This window comes from Triticum aestivum, chromosome 6D (assembly GCF_018294505.1).
Source record: "Triticum aestivum cultivar Chinese Spring chromosome 6D, IWGSC CS RefSeq v2.1, whole genome shotgun sequence".
Taxonomy (NCBI): Eukaryota; Viridiplantae; Streptophyta; class Magnoliopsida; order Poales; family Poaceae; genus Triticum; species Triticum aestivum.
The window spans coordinates 392929050-392947817 of NC_057811.1; positions in this window are offsets into that span (position 1 = coordinate 392929050).

The following is an 18768-nucleotide window of genomic DNA, read 5'->3' on the forward strand; positions in this document are numbered from 1 at the left end:
TTGGTCTTGCTTCTATTGTTGTGCCTCCTACTAATCCTTTAGAACAATATTTGCTAGACCGTGAAAATGATTTACATATGCATGAAAGAAATGAAATAGATACGATTTTCTTTGAACAACGTCCTCTGCTTAAACACAATTTGCCTATTGAAACTCTAGGAGGTCCTCCTCCACCTAAAGGTGATCCTGTGTTTGAATTAAAACAATTGCCAGACACTTTGAAATACGCTTATCTTGATGAAAAGAAGATATATCCTGTTATTATTAGTGCTAACCTTTTAGAACATGAACAAGAAAGATTATTGAAAGTTCTAAGGAAGCAGCGAGCTGCTATTAGGTATACTCTTGATGATTTAAAGGGCCTTAGTCCCACTCTATGTCAGCACAAGATTAATATGTAACCTGACGCTAAACCCGTTGTTGATCACCAATGTCGGTTAAATCCGAAAATGAAGGAAGTGGTAAGAACGGAATTCTTAAAACTTCTGGAAGCAGGTATAATCTATCCTATAGCTGATAGTAGATGAGTAAGTCCTGTTCATTGTGTCCCTAAGAAAGGAGGTATTACTGTTGTTCCTAATGATAAGAATGAACTTATTCCACAAAGATTTGTTGCAGGCTATAGAATGGTAATTGATTTTAGAAAATTAAATAAAGCAACTAGAAAAGATCATTACCCTCTGCCTTTTATTGATCAAATGTTAGAAAGATTATCTAAGCACACACATTTTTGCTTCCTTGATGGATATTCTAGTTTTTCACAAATACCTATTTCTCAACTTGATCAAGAAAAGACCACTTTTACTTGCCCCTTTGGAACATATGCTTATCGACATATGCCTTTTGGTTTATGCAATGCACCTGCTACCTTTCAAAGATGTATGACTGCTATATTCTCTGACTTTTGTGAAAAGATTGTTGAGGTTTTCATGGATGACTTCTCTGTTTATGGGAAGTCTTTTGATGATTGTTTAAGCAATCTTGATCGAGTTTTGCAGAGATGCGAGCAACCAAATCTTGTCTTGAATTTGGAGAAGTGCCACTTTATGGTTAATGAAGGTATTTTCTTGGGCCATAAAATTTCTAAAAGAGGTATTGAAGTGGACAAAGCTAAGATTGATGCAATTGAGAAAATACCATGTCCTAAAGACATCAAAGGTATTCGTAGTTTCCTAGGTCATGCTGGTTTGTATAGGAGATTTATCAAAGACTTTTCTAAAATTTCTAGGCCTCTTACAAACCTTTTGCAAAAGGATGTTCCTTTTGTTTTTGATGATGATTGTTTAGAAGCCTTCGAAACACTCAAGAAAGCCTTAATTTCTGCACCTATTGTTCAACCACCTGATTGGAACTTGCCTTTTGAAATTATGTGTGATGCTAGTGATTATGCTGTTGGTGCTGTTCTAGGACAAAGAGTTGATAAGAAACTGAATGTTATTTATTATGCTAGTAAAACTCTAGACAGTGCTCAACAGAATTACGCTACTACTGAAAAAGAATTCCTAGCAGTGGCGTTTGCTCATGATAAATTTAGATCTTACATTGTTGACTCTAAAGTTATCGTTCACACCGATCATGCTGCTATTAAATATCTTAAGGAAAAGAAAGATGCTAAACCTAGACTTATTCGATGGGTTCTCTTGCTACAAGAATTTGATTTACATGTCACTGATAGGAAAGGAGCTGAGAACCCCGTAGCTGATAACTTGTCTAGGCTTGAAAATGTGCTTGATGACCCACTACCTATTGATGATAGTTTTCCTGATGAGCAGTTAGCTGCAATAAATGTTTCTAATAACACTCCTTGGTATGCTGACTATGCTAATTACATTGTTGCTAAATATTTACCACCTAGCTTTACATACCAACAAAAGAAAAAAATCTTCTATGATTTAAGACATTACTTTTGGGATGACCCACATCTTTATAAAGGAGTAGATGGTATTAATAGACGTTGTGTACCTGAGCATGAACAGGGACAAATACTACAGAAATGTCACTCCGAAGCTTATGGAGGGCATCATGCTGGAGATGGAACTGCTCACAAGGTATTGCAATCTGGATTTTATTGTCCTACTCTCTTCAAGGATGCCCGTAAGTTCATCTTATCTTGTGATGAATGCCAAAGAATAGGTAATATCGATAGGCGTCAAGAAATGCCTATGAATTATTCACTTGTTGTTGAACCATTTGATGTTTGGGGATTTGATTACATGGGACCTTTTCCTTCCTCTAACGGGTATACACATATTTTGGTTGCTTTTGATTATGTTACTAAATGGTAGAAGCTATTCCAACCAGTAGTGCTGATCACAACACCTCTATTAAAATTCTTAAGGAAGTAATTTTCCCAAGGTTTGGAGTCCCTAGATATTTAATGACTCATGGTGGTTCACACTTTGTTCATGGTGCTTTCCGTAAAATGCTTGCCAAGTACGGTGTTAACCATATAATTGATCACCCTATCATCCTCAGTCCAGTGGTCAAGTTGAACTTAGTAATAGTGAAATAAAACTAATCTTGCAAAAGACTGCCAATAGGTCCCGGAAGAATTGGTCTAAGAAATTAGATGATGCACTTTGGGCTTATAGGACAGCATACAAAAATCCTATGGGTATGTCTCCTTATAAAATGGTTTATGGAAAATGCCAAGTTATTTAAACAAAAAGTCAAAAGATGGCATGATAAAAGAATCCAAAAGCGTGAGTTCAAAGTCGGAGAATATGTTCTTTTGTACAACTCTCGCTTCAGGTTCTTTGCAGGAAAACTCCTCTCCAAATGGGAAGGACCCTATGTTATCGAGGAGGTTTATCGGTCTGGAGCTATCAAAATAAATAATGGCGAAGGTACCAACCCGAAGGTTGTTAATGGGCAACGAATAAAACATTATATCTCAGATACGCCCATTAATGTTGAAAGTAATGTTATCCAAACTTTGACACCGGAAGAACACATAAAAGAGTCCTTCCGGAACACTCCAGAATCGTGAAAATAAGGAGGTACGTGATACGGTAAGTAAACTGACTCCGAAAAATCCACAAAAATATTTTTTGTCAGTTTTTGGAATATTTATAAAATTAGGAAAATAAGAAACTTCCAGGAAGCGTACCCTGGTGGGCACAAGACACTAGGGCGCGCCTGGCAAGCCAGGCGTGCCCAGGTGGGTTGTGCCCACCCGGGGCACCTTCCGGACTCCATTTTTCTACAGTTTGCTTGTTTCCCAAGATAAAAAATCTTTATATACCCCCTGAACCTATTGACCACCGTATCGCGGATAAATATTCTGTTCTCTTTTCTTGCTATTTTATGACAGATCCAATCTACCATGGCCGCTCCACGCTCCTCCAAGGACAAGTTCTTCGAGAATGTCATCAACCCATATCTGCGGGAGGTGATGCAGCATCCTCAGGCTATCCAGATGCATGAGGGGTGATGCACATCCGCGATGTGCGAGGTCCCAAGGGGACAGGAACCGTGGAGGCCAGGCTTGAGGCTATGGAGCAGGAGGTCTTCCGGTGCAAGGGGATGGTGGAACGTGGACTCAATGCCAATCACCTCATGATCGCGGACTACACCTGTGATCTCAAGGTGGATGGCAAGTCTATGAAGGACACCGTCTTCACCCTCAACGAGTAAATCAACTTCCTCCAAAGCCAGATCTATGATCTTCAAAACCAAATCTTTGAATATGAGGCAAGGTTTAAAGGTATGAGTTTGGCTGCCAGTTGCAGGACTCGTGAGACTCACTCCTCCTCTTATAATGGTGAGCCTCTGCCATGGAAACCCGAGGACAAGATATCTCGATCACCACCTCCTTCTTCATCATCACCAAAAGAAAATTGAGTTTCGGGTATGGGCACTCCCATTGGCTTCCGCCAAGCTTGGGGGAGGTGCCCCGGTATCGTATCATCCCCACTATCTTTTTGCCTTTACTTATTTTAGTTTGATCTTTTGCTTTAGATGAATAAAAGTTTAGTTCGATCCTTTCTTTTCGAGAGCTTGCTTAGTGATCTATCCTTGTATTCATGTGCAAGATATATAATAAAGTTTAGTTTGAGTTTTTTGCCTTCTTTACTTTCCTATTGCAATAAAAATAAAGGATATAAATAAAAAGAAAGGAAATAAATGAAGAAGATCATATGCTAATCTTATGGTAGGTGATGGCACCACATAAGGAAAAGTAGAAGTAGAAAATTTTATTAGAGATTGACAAACATAGCATTGGTCAATGATGCAACTCATGAAAGAATTAATAAGGGAAGAGAAGATTCACATATAAATACACTATCCTAGAAATCTTTTGTGATTGTGAGCCCCCATCAAAATATTATATGCCAAAATTGTTGACGTTGGACAAGGAAGACAACGTAATGATTTATGTTTGTTCATATTCACATAGAAGTTATATTGTCATAGATCCTTCAACATGTGGTGCTTGCCCCTATCTTTGCTAGCCAAAAATTCCGCACTAAGTAGAGATAATACTTGTGCATCCAAAAACCCTTAAACCCAAATCTTATTTTCAAGAGTCCACCATACCTACCTAGGGATTGAGCAAGATCCCTCAAGTAAGTTGTCATCGGTGCAAAAAGGCAATAAAAATTGCTTCTAAATGTGTGAGATCATTTAGTGTAAGAGAAAATTGAGCGTTGCATGAACTTGTGATGGTGAAGAACAAAAGCGACAGACTGCATAATAAAGGTCGCTATCACAAGGGGAAATGCAACGTGACGTTCTTTTGCACTAAGGGGTTGAGCATACAAACAAATAAGCGCATGGCAACCTCTGCTTCCCTCTGCGAAGGGCCTCTCTTTTACTTTTACGTATTTACTTTTTGCAAAGAGTCAAAGTTTTCCCTCTATTCCTTTTTATTTTTCTCCTTTGGCAAGCATCATGTGGCGAGGAAAGATCTAGGCACATATGTCCAGTTGAATATGGGTGGCATAAGTTATTATTGTTGGCATCACCCTTGAGGTGAATACGTTGGGTGGCGAAATTATAAGCCCCTATCTTTCTATGTGTCCGATTGAAACATTTTGCTCATGTGTATGCGATGAGTGTTAGCAATCATAGAAGACTATATGATGGTTGAGTATGTGGACTTGCCTAAAGTCTCCGATACATGACCCTTCCTGAAAAGATGATGAATTGTAGTTGCAAAGTTGACTGAGAACATAGTTTGTTGGTTTCTAATAGATTTTATGCTTTATACTTCGATTGTGTGATGAACTGTTACTTATTCATGAGAAGTTTATGATAAAAGCTCTATGATAAAAGTCTTATGCTTAAATTTTTTGTTGTTATAATAATCTACAAGATGCTTCTATGTACGTATATTGTTTTTATCGACACCTCTCTCTCTAAGCATGTGGACATGTTTTTCGATTTCAGTTTTTCGCTCGAGGACAAGCGAGGTCTAAGCATGGGGGAGTTGATACGTCCATTTTGCATCATGTTTTCCTACTGTTATTTATGATGTTTTTATGCATAATAATGCTTTTTGGAGTAATTCTAATGCCTTTTCTCTCATAATTTGCAAGGTACACACAAAGAGGGAGAATTCCGGCAGCTGGAAATCTGGACCTGAAAAAGCTACGTCAGGCTACCTATTCTGCACAACTCCAAACAAGTTGAAACTTCACAGAGAATTTTTATGGAATTTATGATGAATATTGGAGCAAATAAGTACCAGAGGGGGGCCACCAGGTGGGCACAACCCACCTAGGCGCGCTAGGGAGCCCAAGCGCGTCCTGGTGGGTTGTGCTCACCCAGGCCCACCTCCGGTGCCCATCTTCTGGTATACAACTCATTTTGACCTAGAAAAAATAAGGAGAGGACTTTCGGGACGGAGCGCCCCTGTCTCGAGGCGGAACTTGGGCAGGAGCACTTTTGCCCTGCGGCGGAGCGATTCCGCCCGGGGAACTTCCCTCCCGGAGGGGGAAATCATCGTCGTCATCATCACCAACAACTCTCCCATCTTGGGGAGGGAAATCTCCATCAACATCTTCAACAACATCATCTCATCTCAAACCCCAGTTCATCTCTTGTGTTCAATCTTGTTACCAGAACTATAGATTGGTGCTTGTAGGTGACTAGTAGTGTTGATTACATCTTGTAGTTGATTAGTATATGGTTTATTTGGTGGAAGATTGTATGTTCATATCCAATATGCTATTTAATACCCCTCTGATCTTGATCATGATTATCATTTGTGAGTAGTTACTTTTGTTCTTGAGGTCACGGGAGAAGTCATGTTGCAAGTAATCATGTGAACTTGATATATGTTCGATATTTTGATAGTATGTATGTTGTGATTCCCTTAGTGGTGTCATGTGAATGTCGACTACATGACACTTCACCATATTTGGACCTAAGGGAATGCATTGTGGAATAGTGAGTAGATGATGGGTTGCGAGAGTGACAGAAGCTTAAACCCTAGTTTATGTGCTATTCCGTAAGGGGCCGATTGGATCCAAAAGTTTAATGCCATGGTTAGAGTTTATTCTTAATACTTTTCTCGTAGTTGCGGATGCTTGCGAGAGGGTTAATCATAAGTAGGAGGTTTGTTCAAGTAAGAATAGCGCCTAAGCACCGGTCCACCCACATATCAAATTATCAAAGTAGCGAACACAAATCGAATCAACATGGTGAAAGTGACTAGATGAAATTCCCGTGTACCCTCAAGAACGCTTTGCTTATTATAAGAGACCGTTTGGCATGTCCTTCGCCTCAAAAGGATAGGGCTACCTTGCTGCACTTTTAATACTACTATCGTTACTTGCTCGTTACAAATTATCTTACTATCAAACTACTCTGCTACTTACAATTTTAGCACTTGTAGACATTACCTTAATGAAAACTGTTGGGGAACGTAGTAATTTCAAAAATTTCCTATGCACACGCAAGATCATGGTGATGCATAGCAACGAGAGGGGAGAGTTTTGTCCACGTACCCTCGTAGACCGAAGCGGAAGCTTTAGCACAACGCGGTTGATGTAGTCGTACGTCTTCATGATCCGACCGATCAAGTACCGAACGCACGGCACCTCCGAGTTCAGCACACGTTCAGCCCGATGACGTCCCTCGAACTCTGATCCAGCCGAGTGTTGAGGGAGAGTTTCATCAGCACGACGGTGTGGTGACGATGATGATGTTCTACCGACGCAGGGCTTCACCTAAGCACCGCTACAGTATTATCGAGGTGGACTATGGTGGAGGGGGCACCGCACACGGCTAAAAGATCAATGATCAATTGTTGTGTCTCTAGGGTGCCCCCCTGCCCCTGTATATAAAGGAGCAAGGGGGGAGGTGCGGCCGGCCTGGAGGGGCACGCCAGGAGGAGTCCTACTCCCATCGGGAGTAGGACTCCCTCCCTTTTCCTTGTTGGATTAGGAGTGGAGGAGGAAAGAGGTGGAGGAGAAGAAGGAAAGGGGGGGCCCCCCTCCTTGTCCAATTCGGACTAGAGGGGGAGGGGGCGCGCGGCCTGCCCTTGCCGCCCCTCCTCTTCTCCACTAAGACCCACTATGGCCCATTAAACCCCCGGGGGGTTCCGGTAACCCCTCCGGTACTCCGGTAAAATCCCGATTTCACCCGGAACACTTCCGATATCCAAATACAGGCTTCCAATATATCAATCTTCATGTCTCGACCATTTCGAGACTCCTCATCATGTCCGTGATCACATCCGGGACTCCGAACAACCTTTGGTACATCAAAACATATAAACTCATAATATAACTGTCATCGAAACGTTAAGCGTGCGGACCCTACGGGTTCGAGAACTATGTAGACATGACTGAGACACGTCTCCGGTCAATAACCAATAGCGGAACCTGGATGCTCATATTGGCTCCCACATATTCTACGAAGATCTTTATCGGTCAGACTGCATAACAACATACATTGTTCCCTTTGTCATCGGTATGTTACTTGCCCGAGATTCGATCGTCAGTATCTCAATACCTAGTTCAATCTCGTTACCGGCAAGTCTCTTTACTCGTTCCGTAATACATCATCCCGCAACTAACTCATTAGTTGCAATGCTTGCAAGGCTTAAAGTGATGTGCATTACCGAGTGGGCCCAGAGATACCTCTCCGACAATCGGAGTGACAAATTCTAATCTCGAAATACGCCAACCCAACAAGTACCTTCGGAGACACATGTAGAGCACCTTTATAATCACCCAGTTACGTTGTGACGTTTGGTAGCACACAAAGTGTTCCTCCGGTAAACGGGAGTTGCATAATCTCATAGTCATAGGAACATGTATAAGTCATGAAGAAAGCAATAGCAACATACTAAACGATCGAGTGCTAAGCTAACGGAATGGGTCAAGTCAATCACATCATTCTCCTAATGATGTGATCCAGTTAATCAAATGACAACCCATGTCAATGGCTAGGAAACATAATCGTCTTTGATTAACGAGCTAGTCAAGTAGAGGCATACTAGTGACACTCTGTTTGTCTATGTATTCACACAAGTATTATGTTTCCGGTTAATACAATTCTAGCATGAATAATAAACATTTATCATGATATAAGGAAATAAATAATAACTTTATTATTGCCTCTAGGGCATATTTCCTTCAAAAACCACTTCTCATTTCCTTCTACTCCTCGTTGGGTTCGACACTCTTACTTATCGAAAAGAGATACAATTGATCCCCTATACTTGTGGGTCATCATCACGTTACAAATCGAAAACACAAGTATTATTGAAACCTTGGGCATTCTACTTACCATTTACGTGCCGCCACGCGTCCCCTTTTTTATTGGCTAGGAGGTGCCGTGCGGGGTAGCTATTTGAGTACGGGAGGCGTGTGATCAGACCCTTGCACATGCTCATCGGGAGGAGAGCCCTTTGACCTCTACCCGCCAACCGCCTCCCTCCCAACGTCTCCATTAATGGCGCCCGAGCCCCTGTTTCATGGCGTGGCCATGTCTCACTCGACTGAGATTTAAGAGAGAAAAAAGAAAATCTGAAAAGAAAGTTTTGCACGGATCTTGATGTAAGATCTGACGGACCTATATAGCATCGATTGGGACTTATAGCAAGACTGGTGAATATAAGGACGATGATAGTGGATAATAATTGTCTTACATATTTAGGAAGATAATAAAAAAGCCACATGCGACAATGCCCGAAATACACAAGGGCAAAAGAAGAAGACAACGATCTGGCTCACTGATCTCTACTTTCTTGATGCGTTGCTGCAGGCCGCGGGAACTAGTCTCCGCAGCGAGCGGCGATGAGCTCTTTCGTGTCCTCAAGACGCTACTTGAGAGCATCCATGGATTCCTCCACCAGCCTTTGGCGCTCGATGCGGAGCATGTCATTCTCGTCCATAAGTTTCTTGATGATGACGCTAGTCCCCTTCAACAAGGCAGTGGTCTCCTCATGCTGCTTTGCACTTCCGACGATCTTCGCCCTCAGCTGGTCGCACTCAGCCCGGAGCTTTGCATTGCCCTCCCTTAGTTGCCCGATGACGCCGGTAGCCTGTTCAAACGAGGCTTCCATGTTGTCCTGCAACCTCGCCCAGCCAGAGATCTGATCCATCTGGCTATGGACGATCGCATGCATGCGCCTGTAAGAGTCCTCGCCTGCCCGCGGGACAATTTCCCAGGCCACTGCGCCACGGGAGGACATCTCTGCTGCATTCGCGATGCGGCAGGACATCTCTGCTGCTTCCGCGGCGCGGCCGGACCAGTCTGCCGCATCGATGGCACAGAGGGACCTCCGTGCTGCTTCAGCGGCGCTGCGGGACCTCTGTGCTGCTACGGTGGCACGGCGGGACATGTCCGCTGCTTTCACGGCGAGGCGGGACATCTCTCATGCTTCCGCTTCCATGCTCGCCTCTCCCTGGTGGTAATCTCTCGACCCATAACTCACGCTGGCCATGGCAGACGTAAGGGAACGATGATGAATGACTTGTTTGTTTTTGTGGATGAGGAGTTGAGGAGGAATGTGCAGTCATCTTGGAGTAGTAGTATTTATAACCGAGTACTAATACGCTCCTAAGTGGGAAACCGTTTAGGTTTTGATCGGTGTGAACAGGTTTGCAATTAAATATAGCGTGGTAGTAATTTGGAATGTGACAGGACGCAGGCTCAAAATTTATTGATGGTTCTATAATTTCTAAGTGCGGCACTATTCCCAGACGGCGTAACGTGGGCACGCTTTCTCGGCCACGTACGTGGCATTTGCACCATAGGGTGCACCGCAATAGGCAATGTCAGCACACGTCTTGTTCCAACAACCGTGCGTGCTCGTTATTACCATCGCGCACGCTTCTTTTAATTAGAATGTGTGCCCGTCTAGCGCACACACATTGATCTGTCTAATTGTTTCTGTTTATTGTGGCTAATCACAAACAGTTCATCCGTGTGAAGTGTATGTCGTCAATCGCAGACACACGTTGCTCTGGCTGACCATTTCTGTTGTGTTGCCTAATCGCAAATAGTTAATCTGTCTGAAGCGTATGCCCTCAATCGCACACACCTTCATCTGGCTGCCCGTTTCTGTTGTTCCGCCACATCACAAACAGTTAATTCGACTGAACTGTATGCCGTATATCGCACACGCCTTCATTTGGCTGCCCGCTTCTGATCTTCTTCCTCATCGCAAATAGTTCATTGAACTGAATCATATGCCCCGCATCACACACGCAACTAAAATCTGAACCGTGTTTGATGTATCCGCCATCGCAAACGTTTTGCATCTTTTTTGACAGTTTTTTACATCACCATTTGCGATTAATGCATCGCACACAGTTTCGTCGAAGGGTCTCCGATCGTAGTGTTGCGTTAGCAGCATCCTGCAGTAGTGTATCATGAACGGGAAATATGATAATAACCATTTTATTATTGCCTCTAGGGCACATTTCCAACATCATTAGCTCGCTCCATTGTTCCGGAGAACGGAGTTTTAGTCATCTTACCTATGAGGCATGGTTCACAACTATCAAATGATTCATAATCAAGTGATTCCAAAAGTCCATCCGCATGGAGTTTCTTCATGCGATTTACACCAATATGACCTAAACGGCAGTGCCACAAGTATGTTGCACTATCATTATCAACTTTGCATCTTTTGGCATCAATATTATGAATATGTGTATCACTACAATCAAGATTCAACAAGAATAGATCATTCACTAAGGGTGCATGACCATAAAAGACGTTACTCATATAAATTGAACAACCATTATTCTCTGACTTCAATGAATAACCGACTCACAATAAACAAGATCCAGGTATAATGTTCATGCTCAACGCTGGCACCAAATAACAATTATTGAGGTCTAAAACTAATCCCGAAGGTAGATGTAGAGGTAGCGTGCCGACGATGATCACATCAACCTTGGAACCATTTCCGACGTGCATCATCACCTCGTCCTTAGTCAATCTTCTTTATTCTGCAGCTCCTGTTTCAAGTTACAAATATGAGCAACCGAACCAGTATCGAATACCCAGGTGCTACTACGAGCATTAGCAAGGAACACATCAATAACATGTATATCAAATATACCTTTGTTCACTTTGCCATCCTTCTTATCCGCCAAGTATTTGGGGTAGTTCCGCTTCTAGTGACCATTACCCTTGAAGTAGAAGCACTCAGTCTCAGGCTTGGGTCCAGCTTTGGGCTTCTTCACGGGAGCAGCAACTTCCTTGCCGTTGTTCTTGAATTTCCCTTTCTTTCCCTTGCCCTTTTTCTTTAAACTGGTGATCTTATTAACCATCAACACTTGATACTCTTTCTTGATTTCTACCTCCGTTGATTTCAGCATCGCGAAGAGCTCGGAAATCGTTTTCATCATTCCTTGCATATTATAGTTCATCACAAAGCCTTTATAGCTTGCTGGCAGTGACTGAAGAACTCTGTCAATAACACTCTTAGCTGGAAGATCAATTCCCAACTGAGTCAAGTGGTTGTGGTACCCAGACATTTTGAGTATGTGCTCAGTGACAGAACTGTTCTCCTCCATCTTATAGCTGAAGAACTTCTTGGAGACTTCATATCTCTCAACCCGGGCATTAGCTTGAAATATTAATGTCAGCTCTTGGAACATCTCATATGCTTTGTGGTGTTCAAAACGCTTTTAAAGTCCCAGTTCCAAGCCGTAAAGCATGGCACACTGAACTATCGAGTAGTCATCAGATCGAGCCTGCCAGGCGTTCACAGCGTCTGCATTAGCTCTTGCTTCAGGTCCGTCACCTAGCGGTGCATTAAGGACATGATTTTTGTGTGCAACAATGAGGATAATCCTCAAGTTACGGACCGAGTCTGTGTAGTTGCTACCATCATCTTTTGACTTAGCTTTCTTTAGGAACGGATTAAAATTCAAGGAAACGGTAGCACAGACCATTGATCTACAACATAGATATGCAAAAACTATTAAGACTAAGTTCATGATAAATTTTAGTTCAAATAATCAAATTACTAATGAACTCCCACTTATATCAACATCCCTCAAGTTGTCTAAGTGATACATGATCCATATCAACTAAACCATGTCCGGTTATCACGTGAGATGGAGTAGTCTTCAATGGTGAACATCTTCATGTTGATCATATCTACTATATGACTCATGTTCCTTTCGGTCTCCAGTGTTTCGAGACCATGTCTGTAGATGCTAGGCCCGTCAAGTTTAACCCAGGTATTCTGCTTGTGCAAAACTGGCTTACACCTGTTGTATGTGAACGTAGAGTCTATCACACCCGATCATCACGAGGTGCTTCGAAACGACAAACTTTGGCAACGGTGCATACTCAGGGAGAACACTTTTATCTTGAAATTAAGTGAAGGGATCATCTTATAATGCTACCACCGTTCTAAGCAAAATAAGATGCATAAAGGATAAACATCACACGCAATAAAAAATATGTGACATAATATGGCCATCATCATCTTGTGCTTTTAATCCCCATCTTCAAAGCATTGGCATGATCTCCATCATCACCGGCACGACACCTTGATCTCCATCGTAGCGTCGAGGTCGTCTCGCCAACTATTGCTTCTACAACTATTGCTAACGCATAGCGATAAAGTAAAGCAATTACATGGCGCTTAAGTGATTGACACGCAGGTCATACAATAATTAAAGACAACCCTAAGGCTCCTGCCGGTTGTCGTACTCATCGACATGCAAGTCGTGAACTTATTAAAAAACATGATCACCTCATACATCAACATATCTCACATCATATCTTGACCGTATCACATCACAACATGCCCTGCAAAAACAAGTTAGACGTCCTCTACTTTGTTGTTGCAAGTTTTACATGGCTGCAACGGATAACTAGCAAGAACCGTTCTTCCCTACGCAAAACCACAACGGTGCTTATCAAGTTTGCTATTTTAACCTTCTTCAAGGACCGGCCGTAGTCAAATTCGATTCAACTAAAGTAGGAGAAAGAGACACCCGCCAGCCACTTTTATGCAAAACAAGTTGCATGTCAGTCGGTGGAACCGGTCTCATGTACGTGGACATGTAAGGTTGGTCTGGGCCGCTTCATCCCACAATACCGCCGAATCAAAATAAGGTGTTGGTGGTAAGCAGTATGAACATCACCGCCCACAACACCTTTGTGTTCTACTTGTGCATATCATCTACGCATAGACCTGGCTCATGATGCCACTCATGGGGAACGTTGCATGGAAAACAAAAAATTCTACGCACACGCAAGATCTATCCATGGAGATGCATAGCTACGAGAAGGGGAGAGCATCTACATACCCTTGTAGATCGCAAAGCGGAAGCGTTTATCAACGCGGTTGATGTAGTCGTACACCTTCACGATCCGTCCCGATCAAGTACCGAACGTATGGCACTTCCGCGTTTAGCACACGTTCAGCTCGATGACGTCCTCGCCTTCTCGATCGAGCAAGAGAGGTGAAGTAGTAGATGAGTTCCGACAGCACGACGGTGTGGTGACGGTGGTGGTGAAGAACAATCTCCGCAGGGCTTTGCCAAGCACAACGGAAACTATGACGAAGGATAAACTAGAGGGGACAGGGTTGCCGGCACACGGCTTGGTGAATCTTGATGTGTTCCAGGTGCTAGCCCTGCCTCTTTATTTATATGTTGAGCCCTGGGGTCATTTCTTGGAGAAAGAGCCTCCTCAAAGTTGGTTTGGCACGCAAGGCAAGAGTCCTTCTCAGACTCCAGGACCAGACGCCAGGGTCCCTGGCGTCTGGCCCCTGGCCTTCACAAAACTTCCTTTTGCACCTTCCTAAAACCACGTGGGCTTTACCCCTTGGCCCAAATAAAGTGTTCTCATACCAGAACATTTCGGGAAACATCTGAAACCCCTTCCGGAAACCAAACACTATTATCCCATATATCAATCTTTACCTCCGGACTATTCCGGAGCTCCTCGTCATGTCCGTGATCTCATCCCGGCTCCGAAAAACATTCGATCACCAACAAACATAACTCATATAATAGTATATCATCAACGAACGTTAAGCGTGTGGACCCTATGGGTTCGAGAATGATGTAGACATGACCGAGACGCTTCTCCGGTCAATAACCAACAGAGGGACCTGGATGCCCATATTGGTTCCTACATATTCTACGAAGATCTTTATCGGTCAAACCTTTATGACAACATATGTAGTTCCCTTTGTCCGTCGGTATGTTACTTGCCCGAGATTCGATCGTCGGTATCTCCATACCTAGTTCAATCTCGTTACTGGTAAGTCTCTTTACTTGTTCCGCAATACATCATCTTGTAACTAACTCCTTAGTCACTTTGCTTGCAAGCTTCTTGTGATGCTGTATTGCTGAGAGGGCCCAGAGATACCTCTCCGTCACGCGGAGTGACAAATCCCAATCTCGATCCATGCCAACTCAACAGACACCTTCGGAGATACCTGTAGAGCATCTTTATGATCACCCAGTTACGTTGTGACGTTTCATAGCACACAAGGTATTTCTCTGGTATCCGGGAGTTGCATGATCTCATGGTCGAAGGAATATGTATTTGACATTAAGAAAGTAGTAGCAATAAACTGAGCAATCATATGCTAAGCTAATGGATGGGTCTTGTCCATCACATCATTCTCCTAATGATGTGATCCCGTTATCAAGTGACAACACATGTTTATGGTTAGGAAACCTTAACCATCTTTTGATCAACGAGCTAGTCGAGTAGAGGCATACTAGGGACACGGTATTTGTTTATGTACCCACACATGTATTTAAGTTTTAGGTCAATAAAATTCTAGCATGAATAATAAACCTTTATCATGATTAAGGAAATGTATTAATAACCATTTTATTATTGCCTCTAGGGCATATTTCCATCACCGATAACATATATCGTGTGGGAAAAGGAACAGAAGTGTGATATACAGGTTCACCTAACCAGCTTCATCGGACACTTGGAATCGGCATGCTTTGCTAGAGGCCGCTACCGAATAGCTGAGCCGGATGTGATTTGACTCACGACCAAGTGAATGAGAACCTAAGGGGTCGCGCGCTTAAGGGAAGGAATCTGAGAGGCCGCATCCGACTCCACGAGTCAAGTGTGATCCTACTCGAACTTGGATCCAGACTGAACAGACTTTCGGCTTTAGGATCCATGCGAGGACCAAGTGTTGAGCCCATGACGGATGCCTATATATAGTGGGGGTGCGGCACACTCATTTGATTGGTCGCTTTTTCGGCGTTGTCGCTAGGGCTTTGCATGTGTTGCAAGTGGCCACCTCCACTCGCCGCCGGCTGTGTGATCGGACCTAGCAGTCCGCCGCATGGTGTTCCTCCTGCACGCGCGGATACCATTAGAGGCGGTGCCCTTGCGCCGCTCCGGTGAACCAGTATGTGGGATCCGAAGACCAGTTGTTCGAGGGAGATCGGATGAGGAGGAGACGATCCACGCGGACGCGCTGCCCCAGCTCTTCTTCCGCTACACGACACCACGAGTCTAGTGGTAACGATCCGTGATCCATCTCCTTTAGTATGTTCTTGGTTGTTCTGCGTGTAGGAAAATTTTAATTTGTAGTCAACGCACCCTACTGTAGAACCCAACACATTTCTGAGCTAACTAAAGTTGGAGAAATTCACAAGGGCAAGCTGGAGAAGATCAAGGGGATTTGTGAGGAAGATTCTATCATTGCGTTTAGTGGTTGAGACTTAGTCTTCTCTAGTGCTGTTGTATGCAGTATGCTACCTATCTATCTACTTTTCTTTCTATTGTTGTAACCACTATAGTACCTATCCATATTGCTGGTGTTGCAATGGTATGAACTATGTATGAGGTTAGTTTGGGTCCTATCTATTATTGTATGCACTATGCTACGTATCTAAATTGTTTGTGTGGACTATCTATGGAGTCCACTTATCTGTAATGTTGTTGCCAAGATCGATGATACAAGAATCAATAACATGCACATAGAACTAGCACGTGACTTGTGATATACAAATTGAAACAAACACCACAACAAAGACTCATAACATTCATCTGGAGTATAACAGGTTGCATACTCTTACCTAAGTGGGCATAAGAAGTACAATTCATACAAGTGGTTAATAAAAGAGGTAATACCAAGGATCACAACAAGGACCCATATGATTGCTTGCTAGCTAGCCTAATAGTTGATCACATTGTTTGCATTAGGCATTACAAACTAAGATTAGTAGATATACAAAATATACCACCAACATCATTAGCTTCTTGGTGTTCCATGGCCTGTCATATATATTGGCCTAGTATATACTTAGTCTCCGAGCTACCACCTCACTCCTCTAGGATGGACTTGATCTTTTGAAGCTTCTCCTTACTACCATGTCCCATTTCCCTCTAGGGGAGGTCGAATTGGGGAGGGGGAAGGACTCCTCCTTCCCCCCTTGGCCGGCTCAAGGGATGGGAGTCCTTCCCCTCCTCTTGGCAGCCCATCCTCCCCTCTAACCTATATATACTCGAGGTATTGGCTCATTTCTATACAGAAGTTTTGGAGCCTCCTCTAGTTCATCTAGTTCGAGTTCTAATAGGTCCTACTTGCACTAATTAGAGCTAGACCTAGTTCCTCTAATCCTCATAATTAGAAGCCTAGTGTGGTTCTAATCTCCTCCCGCTAATTCTCCGGCGACGATTAGCTCTGGACGGCGAAGCGCTGCCGGATCATGAAGACCGTCCGCTTGCAACCAAGTAGAGAGGTCTTGCTTTCTGTCTCTTGTTTGAGGGATCATTCGAGGGCGGTTCGTGGGATCATCATCAACGGTTCATGGGACTCGAAATACGATCTACACCGACTCGTCTACTTTCGCTGCACTCCGGAGTCGGTAATGATCGTTGATCTAAACCCTATATGCATCTTCATATTGTTCCTGGAAGTTCGTAGGGCGATTTTTTCTACTACGGTTTCCAACAGAATCAAAGTCAGGGGAGTCGGCTAGTCAGGAGAGGCACCAGGTCTGGTTCGCTATTTTGTAGAATACAAATTGCTTTCTTTGGATAAGAAGAATAGAACTGCAATTTTACATAACAAACTTTTCAAGATAGAAAAATAACAACCACTAGCACTGACGAGTTGTCATTCACCCACTGAGAGAGCTCCAGCAAGGATCCATCACCGCCTCCACGAGAACTCCACTGATGGATCATCCTTGAGGTTTCTTATGCCGCTTGATGGATTGAGCCACTTGGGCTGTGTGGGATCTGAAACCGATGACCACACCTTGGCCGTGACGGCAAAGTCCTTGGATCAGCGAGGTCTCAATTCGCAAAGAAACTTTCGCTCGCAACCATTAGGGAGGAAGAAGAGCATTAGCCATCTTGCAAAGGAATCGCAAGCCAACTACCAAGATCTGAAGAGAGATAATAGATATGGGGACGCAACTATCACATGCCCTATGTCGGCGTTGGATTAGAAGTTGTCGAGGTAGGAGGGGGGACATTCCAACACGCCATCGCTGCCACCACCTCGTCGATGCCGCCGAGGTAACAAAAACCTAAGGAGAAAAAACATAATGGACCGATAGATCCCCACTCCTCTTGCCGCTGATGAGGCCGTTAGACACGGAAGAGGAGGGGGGGCCTATGCGATGATGTAGGGGAGAGCTCTTGTGGCTACTAGGGCTGGCTTGCTCCAATGCGTGTCTACATGCGGGTCAAGACGAGCAGTAGGTTGTTGCTAGGCATCTTCTAATAACCTGTGGTCTATAGACTAACCTAAAATCCCAGGGTGGGCGGCAGCCTACCCTGCCCACCCTAGATCTGCCCTTGAGTACATGCATGCTTTGTGAACGATAGATTGAGGTAGAGGACCAAGGGATGCTTCGCGGACCGGCCCAATACACATCTTATAGAGGCGTGTGACCGTTTGGCGTTGGGCCATCAAGGACGCGCAAGTGCACTTCTCTTACAAAAAGGCCAGTGAGGTTCTTTCAAGAAAAAAGACGTGATTGCAAGGAGCTTCTATTCTGCGGTTAAGGTGCAAAACGACCACTATAGTGTACACCTGGACGGGCTCTTTTGCGCATGACCCTGGTTTGTATAGATTAAACGATTATAATTTGAAAAGCTATTTGTGAATTAAAAAAATACAATTTGAGTAAAACTTAAGATTTTAAAAATCACAAATTCAAACATGTTCATGAAAATGAAAAAGTTCATGATTTTTTAAAGATAAGCAAGAATTAAGAAAGAAGCGAAAACATGAAAAGAAAAACTGCTCCCTCCAATCCGAATTAATTGATGGAGTCTCTATACAATGTAAGTAAGACATTGTATAGAGGTTGCGTTAATTAATGGGCGACGCTA